Source organism: Uranotaenia lowii, chromosome 3 (assembly GCF_029784155.1).
Source record: "Uranotaenia lowii strain MFRU-FL chromosome 3, ASM2978415v1, whole genome shotgun sequence".
In the NCBI taxonomy this organism is placed as follows: Eukaryota; Metazoa; Arthropoda; class Insecta; order Diptera; family Culicidae; genus Uranotaenia; species Uranotaenia lowii.
Window position 1 is genome coordinate 255,020,229 of NC_073693.1, and position 9,384 is coordinate 255,029,612.

The following is a 9,384-nucleotide window of genomic DNA, read 5'->3' on the forward strand; positions in this document are numbered from 1 at the left end:
TACATCGAATTAGATAAAAAAAATTCGAAAACTTAAAGTCAAAATGAAGAATTCCATCCATCCATTTTGCAACATTCATCATTTTGAACTTCCGTTTCACAATCTGCTGACAGTAGCTAAATCGGCGGCAAAGATAAGACATATTCTGAAACAAAAGGATAGTTATCAGAAAATTTATGAAGTTTGATGAAGTCTAGTCAACTAACTTCTATCGATAGTGAAAAATCTTTCTCAATTATTTCAAATTCAGTCAAGTTTGTCGGGTAAAATTCTTAATTTTTGGGTATGTGGTTTTATAATTGCTAATTGAATTTTTAAAGCGTTGAAATAATTCGAAATGTTTTGCAATACTACTACCTAAAATTGAAAAAAAAATACTCTATAAAGTGTTAGAGTGTAAAAATCTGCAGTGTCAATTTTTCCCGGGTTCCCGAGAATTCCCGAGAAGTGATCATCAGAACGCTCAAATGGCCAGGATACTGTGCACCTCCCAAAATGTGAATTTTGTTGCTATGTGAAGCTTAAAACAGATTCCTGGAAAAACGATTCCAAAGGATCGAAAACGTATTCTAAAGTTGTGATTCCAAATTAAGCTCAGAATCGCGAAAAACCGCTTTTAAAGACCAGAAAACGCATTTTAAACTTGTGATTCCAAATTAAGCTCAGAATCGCAAAAAAAAATGCTTCTACAGGTCAGAAAACGCATTTAAAAGTTGTGATCCCAAATTAAGCTCAGAATCAGGGAAAAAACGCTTCTAAAGGATTGGAAACGCACTTTAAAGTTGTGATCCCAAATTAAGCTCAGAATCCCGAAGAAAACGCTTCCAAAGACCAGAAAACGCGTTTTAAAATTGTGATCCCAAATTAAGCTCTGAATCTCGAAAAAAAAAAACGCTGCTAAAGGATAGAAAACGCATTTTTTAAGTTGTGATCCCAAATTATGCTCCGATTCCGATTGAAAATACATTTAGAAGTTGTGGTCCCAAATTAAGCTCAAAATCGTAAAAAACGCTTCTAACGGCCAGAAAACGCATTTTTAATGTTGTAATAGGGGATTTTTTTTTATTATCTGACGGGTTTGCGCCGGGGGTCTTCAGATTTTCCCCAAAATTGAAAATTTGGTTCATTTTTGCGACTTAAAAACACATGTATTTTTTCAGATTTCTAACATTTTTATTTTTTGAGTTAGCTTCGGTTAGATTTTTTTGTCAATAAAAAATAACCATTTTTCAAAGCTACATAACTCTGTTATTTTTCAACGGAAATTATAAAATAGCACATCAAAATGCATTGAAATTTTATCAGCTTGCCAATTAAAATAGCTGGAAAAAAATAAATAAAGACCTTCAACATGAAAAGTTGTATATAAACTTTAAATGGCGTCTAAAAGTACCGGCTGCACCACCGAATATTTTGCAAAAAATACCATTGAATAGCTCAATTTATGATGCAACTTTCATCTGAAGACACCAAAGTAGACCATCAACTCCTTGAAGAGTTATGAAAGAAATAACGGAAACAAATCTCTTTTTTTGCATCGAAAACAAACAATGGTCGAACAACTGCACTAACATATGGAGTGAGCGCGTACTTCTAACAACATGGAAACAAAAGAACTTTTCAAAGCAGGTAAAAAACACTACTTTTTCGTGCTTTGTAGACTGCCCCTACTCGAATAACAGTCCCATATGAATTTCCGTCATTTTAGGTCAACATAGGGATTCAAAATAAAACACTAAAAAAAGAGGTTTTGTTCTACAAATCTCGAAAAAAATATCAATTTTGTGGCTGTCCTATATGAAATATACCCGAATAACAGTTCCATGAAATACCACGGATTTGGTTACTTTTCAATGCTTCTTTCGGTGAAATAGTCTTTGATTTATTGCTTTGAATCATTTAAAACAAATTAAACTCACTTGATGTCGAATGATGCACACGAGTTTTCGAAGGTAGGTCTGACTTCCTTAGGAATGACTTCCTGAGCGAAAAACTATCGGATGCAATCAAAAATCGTAAAAAGGTTCAACTTACAATGTGGAATTTACGATATTTTGTATGTTTCTTTTTCTGACAATTGCATTTAGAAGTTCAAAAATGATTAAATTTAAGTCTTAGAAAGTAGCTTGGTGAGAAAAAAAAAATCTGTATGGGACTGTGATGCGAGTAGATTTGAAAAAGGTTTCAAATATGGTCGATTAACAGTCCCATAATGAATAAAAATGGAGCTATCGACCTTACCAATACCTTAATTTCGAAAATTTCAGGTCTTACGATTCATTATGACAACCTAGAAACGATTTTCGTTTATGCCGAAAGTGGTGATCACAATTTAAGAATGCGTATGATGTATGATGTAATCTTCCATCCTATGTAGCGTGGCACAGCCCGTTTGCAGCGAACTATCGCGCATCACAACTTGATCCGATTTTACTATTTATTAGCTCTAAACTGCCTTTGAGTGGACTATTCCAAGGGAGTGAAGGTACAGATAGAGTAACCTGTACGGTTCGTTTGGGTAAGGATAATTTGTCTCCACCGAAAGTACAATTCATTGCAAATAAATAGAAAAATCAGCCATTGTGATGTGGAATGTTCCATAGGAGGTTTATAGACGAACCCGCCATCTCTAACGACATGTTGAAGGTAACTGCCCAGTGCACTCTACCTTCCACATCGCTTCGATATGGTGTCCGGATGGCCCTCCCGTATCCCCATACAAATGTAGTTAAAAATAAAAAAATAAAAAAAAACCTTCTCAAAAAAGCGGAAAGAAGAGCAAATATTTCGTGGTTAAGCTGTAAAATATAAAAATTATTAAATTGATTAGATAGCTTCAATAACGTGCAAGTGTTTTCAATGGCTGAAAAGAAAATATTAGCTCAAGTTTCACGAAATAAAGATATAATCCAACTTATAAATAGATTCGGTATTGATTCCTTTTTTATGCGAACGCTCCAAATGTAAAGAATTTGAGTTATAAGTTTAGTGAATGTATTCGATGACCTACATTTTGACGACATTTATTAAAACGATACTGTGTTTTGAACAATCTTTTGGCCAGGAGATTATAGGGCTGACAAACTATGAGCGCGATTTTCTTGAAGCAGCAAAATCTGCGCTCTCGCTTTTTATTAGAATCGATACCGAATTGGCTTGCCCGCTTGCTGTCATAATCTGAAATCGAGAATTCGTTATTTATATAATGTATGTAAGGTAAATTTCTTTTTTTTTATAAAAAAAATCATTTATCAATAGCTTTAACTGGTTAAACGATTCATAGTAATATTTTTAGCTTACAATATCCAATAAACAATAAACCTATGAAGACTTGAAATCATTTTACCTAATCTAGTGGTCTAAATCTGGTGATCACAATTTAAGAATGTATTCCAAAACAGGAAAAGCTGATTTTCTCGCTTGCTTGTTTTTGCATATGGGACTGTTTTGAAAGTAAAATTGATTTAAAATGGACGGTGGAACACTGAAGATTCGTTTGATCGAGGTAGTAAAACACTGACGACAAATTATGTTCGTTCTAGTATGGTAAACCTCAAAACTGGGCGAATGGAGAAAACGAATACGGTAAAAGTATCATATTCTCAATGTCATATTACCTACAATGGGAATGATGCTGTTTACAGCCTGGGCTACAGCCTGGGCTGGCCATATTGAGCTCTTCGATTATTTCTACATTTGTGCCACACTCTTTGTTAATGATCAATGGGAAAGGATTTTGGTGTCCAGTGCTTAGCTCCCGATATAAAAACTATGTAAAGCACGTCTATATTTCATTTTTATAATCACATTTTTTGTGATCCCAAACACAGGGACTGAACCTTCTACTATTGGCATTAAGTATGCTTCACAATGATCATTGATCGAAAAGTTAATAAGTTATATAGCATATTACCAGGTTGTAAAAACAACATTCCCATTATTTGTTATATCACATTAACAATACGATACTAAGAATTTTGGTTCAAATTTAAAGTCAGATATGCTGCAAACACTCTACAAAGCACGAAAAAGTAGTGTTTTTTTACCTGCTTTGGTAAGTTCTTTTGTTTCCATGTTGTTAGAAGAGAGCGCGCTATCTCCATATGTGAGTGCTAAGTAGTTCGACCATTGTTTGTTTTCGATGCAAAAAAGTGATTTATTGTCATTATTTCTTTCATAACTCTTCAAGGAGTTGATGGCCCACTTTGGTTGTCTTCAGATGAAAAGTTGCATCATAAATTGAGCTATTCAATGGTATTTTTTGCAAAATATTCGGTGGTGCAGCCGGTACTTTTAGACGCCATTTAAAGTTTATTTACAACTTTTCATGTTGAAGGTCTTTATTTATTTTTTTCCAGCTATTTTAATTGGAAAGCTGATAAAATTTCAATGCATTTTGATGTGCTATTTTATAATTTCCGTTGAAAAATAACAGAGGTATGTAGCTTTGAAAAATGGTTATTTTTTTATTGACAAAAAAATCTAACCGAAGCTTACTCAAAAAATACAAATGTTAGAAATCTGAAAAAATACATGTGTTTTTAAGTCGCAAAAATGAACAAAATTTTCAATTTTGGGGAAAATCTGAAGACCCCCGGCGCAAATTGTCAGATAATAAAAAAAAATCCCCAATACCAAATGCAGCTCAGAATCGCGAAAAACAGGTTCTAAAGGAAAGAAAACGCATTTTAAAGTTGTGATTACAAATTAAGCTCAGGATCCCGTAGAAAACGCTTCTAAGAAACAGAAAATGCATTTTCAAGTTGTGATCCCTAATTAAGATCAGAATTCCAAAAAAAAAAAAACGCTATTTAGTCGTTATTCACCTGCAGCATTTCCGTTTTTCGTTATTCCAAAGTTATTCGACATCCCAAGGTCTTATATGAAAATTTGTGCTCCTGAATTTTCAGGATTACGAAGAATATTTTTCATTTGGATGCACCCAAATAAAGTTACAAGCCGCCAAACTACCTATAGTGTCATATCGACACTAAAGAGCGTATTAGGGTTAATTGCCCTTCATTGAGATAAAGAATGGGATTCAGAGATGCCATCTGTCAAAATCAGGACTTACAATTTCAACTGTAACATGAAGTTTTCTTCTTGAATTTTGAAAATTCAAGGGTATACCGACTAGAGAAAGTTCTACGTTTTCCTGCTTGGGGAGGCGATCTCCCCGATCACGCCCCCTCTCCAAAGAACCGCGCATGAATTAATTTTTGTGCTTTTCCATTTCTGCACCCAAAGGAGAGGTTGCAAAATTTCAATTTCCGCTTGGCGCTAACTCTTTGCCAATATAGCGCTGAAAAGAGTACTGTACCAAAGATTGGTATGATTGGAAAAGCACTACTGGCACATAGACTCAAGCTCACAAGCAAGCGAAACATTTAAGCAAAACAAGAAAAAACATTTTATGGGATTTTCATCCTATTGCACGCAACATCCTTAACACTAAAACATACCGACACTTTGTATATACCTATTCATACCGCGAGCGGTCAAATTACGGCAAACAACCGTTTTCGCTAAAACTCTCTTGTTTCTCAGCCGATTTCTATCAAATTAATAGTTTTGAAAAGCTTATAATTCGACTCAAATATGTTTCTCAGACAATTTTCAGCTACAATCAATAACTTAAAGTTATTTACAGTACAAGAAAAATTTTATGAAAAAACATGCTTCAGGAAAAAGGTTGTAAATCAGTTATTAAGTGCTCGAAAAAAATTTCACTTAGGGGAGATGAGGGCATAATGGGCACCTTAAGGAAAATGCTTATTTAACCATAGAGAACAGCTGTAATATGTGAATTACATCATTGTTTCGTGTTCCGACACTCAAATAGTCTATTGTCTAATTGGATGAAACTTGAAAAAGTAGATAAAAACGTTTAAAGATGCATTTTAAAAATTTTGCCGAAAAGCTGAAAACCAGTCACTGTAGAGGCATAATGAGAAACCCCCCCGAGGCAGTATGAGCACCATTAATGAAGGCATAATGAGCGTTTTCTGCCGGGGATTCTAGCAGCCAATTCGACTCGATGAAGTCAATTGAGTAATAGAGCTACAGCTCAACTTGTATCGTCTGACGATTTGGCCTATTGGTTAGATGTCGGAGAGATAATCAGTAGGCTCGAGTTCGATTCCTGGTGGAGGTGATTTTTTTTTTTCATTTATCATTTATGATCATGATTGCACTAAACGGTGAGGCGTAGATTCATCAAACAAAGCAAAAACAAAATATATCTAGGTCTGTTTGTAGAATTCAAAGAATTAACACATGTTCATACATTATGTTTCTGGTGTTTTGTTTGACGGATGATGCTTTGATGCTATTAGCCGTGTAATGTAACAATAAAAAAATCAATCATGAATGGTTTGTGCAAAAAAAAAAATCCCCTCGAACAGGAATCGAACTCGAGTCTACTGATTACCTCTCCGACATCTAACCAATAGGCCAAATCGTCAGACGATACAAGTTAAGCTGTAGTTCTATTATTCAGTTGACTTCATCGAGTTGAATTCGCTGCTAGATTCTCCAGCAGAAAATGCTCAATATGCCTTCATTGAAAGTGCTCTGTTCGCCTCTAGTGAACAAATTAAAGTAAAAAACGCGTTTTACAATTGATTAAAGTGAAAAATCAAAAATTTTATGATGCTGAAAATTTAGAAACAATGTGTAGATCATGTTGCAGTGCGTACATTTCAGATCAAGATGATTTAAAGGTCATAAAAGCTTATTTGGTGGTGCTCAAAAATTATAATATTTTCGTAACTTGAGAACCTAGCTGGTTTTTATTTAATATTTCTGTAAATATGAAAAGGATATTTCTTTTTTGGTGAAAAATTAATACTATACGTAGTACGAAACAAGTCCTCATGAAAATTTGTTTAAGAAAATACGTACTTATGTAGAAAAATGGACTTCTCATTATGCCTCGGGTGCTCGTTATGCCCTCATCTCCCCCTAGTGCCTGAGAAAGCTGAAGTTAGAAGCTATATGTTGCACATATGGAACATTTTTTCAAAAATTTTCTAAGATCATTGGCCACAAAAAATGTAAAAAAGTTGTGTAAAACCCGTACTTTTAAATCAATCAACCGCCAAAGCTGTTCCTGTTACAGTATAGAAAATTTTGAAAAAATGAATTGAAAAGTAGACGTAATTTGTCACATTTTGGCATCTTTAGATTTTTGAAATACGAAATACATAATTTTTGACGGCTTTTCAAAGGTAGTTGTTTTTGCGAACTTTTTTATGAATCTGGATTTTCTGAGACAATCCCTACACCCAAATTCAGCTTTGCACTGGATTTTGAGTACGTTAACGTATAGTTTAGGCAATAAAACTATATGCAAAAGAAAGCAAATTTCATACCGGTTCTAGTTATGTAACTGCATTGGCGGTGCGATGCTTGACAAAAATATAATAAATATATTTCTGAAAGTAAAACCATAAAATTTGAGCGATTGCTCGTTTGTTTTTTCGTTTCCTTTCACCCGTCTTCGTGTGCCAAAATAGCTTTGAGATATTACCACCCACTGCGCCCGTCTGCCAAGCAAGAATTTGTGCTGACTTCTCAAAATTCAGAAACTGGTTCACTGTTTTATTTATCATATTTTTGCCAAGCATTGCAGCGCCAATGTAGTTACACCACTAGAACCGGTATGAAATAAGCTTTCTTTTGCATATAGTTTTATTGCCTAAATCTTACGTTAACGTACTCAAAATCCAGTGCAAAGCTGAGCTTAGGTGTAGGAATTGCCTTAGAAAATCCAAATTGATAAAAAGTTCGAAAAACAGCTACCTTTGAAAAGTCGTCATAAATTATGTATTTCGTATTTCAAAAATCTAAAGATGCCAAAATGTGACAAATTACGTCTACTTTTCAATTCACTTTTTCAAAATTTTTCTACTGAAACAGGAACAGCTTTGGGGGTTGATTGATTGAAAAGTACGGGTTTTACACAACTTTTTTACATTTTTTGTGGTCATGATCTTAGAAAATTTTTGAAAAAATGTTCCATATGTGCAACATATAGCTTCTAACTTCAGCTTTCTCAGGCACTAAGTGAAATTTTTTTCGAGCACTTAATAACTGATTTACAACCTTTTTCCTGAAGCATGTTTTTTCATAAAATTTTTTCTTGTACTGTAAATAACTTTAAAGTTATTGATTGTAGCTGAAAATTGTCTGAGAAACATATTTGAGTCGAATTATAAGCTTTTCAAAACTATAAATTTGATAGAAATCGGCTGAGAAACAAGAGAGTTTTAGCGAAAACGGTGTTTGCCGTTCCATATTGACCGCTCGCGGTATGAATAGGTATACCACATGCGTTATTCGAAAACCGTAACACTTAAAAAAAATTGAAAAACGCAAAAATACTTGCTTTTTGAAAAACAAAAATAGTCCTGTCGTTAAATTTGCGAAAAATCAATTATATAAGGCGTAATCATCGTTTAAAGTTCAAAAACCGTCATTTGACCGCCTCCGGTACGTTTAGTGTTAACTAAATAAATCAAACCGAAATAACCAAATAACAAAATAAAAGTAGTAACAACTTTCGGAATAATATTTTCCGGACCGACGTTCAACTCCCCAATCGTTGGACAGTTTAATCCAAACAGCGGACCTGAGGTCGCTGATTGGTTTCGAGCGTGTAGCTTAGTATATGCGATGGTGGTGTTACAAAAACGACCGCACTTAAATTGATTGCGCTACACTCAATAATTCTGCCAATATCGTCGGGTGCTACCAGGAGGGCGATATCATTCCTGCAGAATCCTCATCATCATCGTCTTCTCCACCGTATAAGGCTACAGAGTGTTCGCTAAGATCACGCTGCCTGCTCTCTTCTCCATAGGTTTCCCCACACCAGCTGCAGCAGCCCTGGACCCATCGCATTGCTTAGTTCCGCTAAGCAGTCTCATTTGTATTACTTTTTCCAGTTCCATCATTCATGGCCGGCCGGGTGCCGGCCGTCGATGGGGTACCAACTTTTTTTCTTGCGCCCACAATCCAACTGAAGTATCCGTTTCAATCGGATACCGGAGAACGGATTGCTCCGCGACGACGACGAATACGACGGCTTCGTCTATACCCGGCGATTTGTGCCATGTAATGCGAGCGAATCAATTGTAATCAATTATTATCTATCCCATTGCGTGGCCGTTCCTGACGTCGCCTTTGCACTCAGCTTCGGCTTCGTCTTCCTCTGCGTCCTCCCCCGCACAGATGCTGGAGAGTCGCTGGCCGTAAACTGACGTACGTACAGACATACTCAGTACGTGGGGTGTAATTTATACGTGCTCTTAGCTCGATTGAAGTCGGACTCAAGTGCTCGGTGTGTGCCAATGCGGGGGTGCCCGTTGGCATTCGACGAAC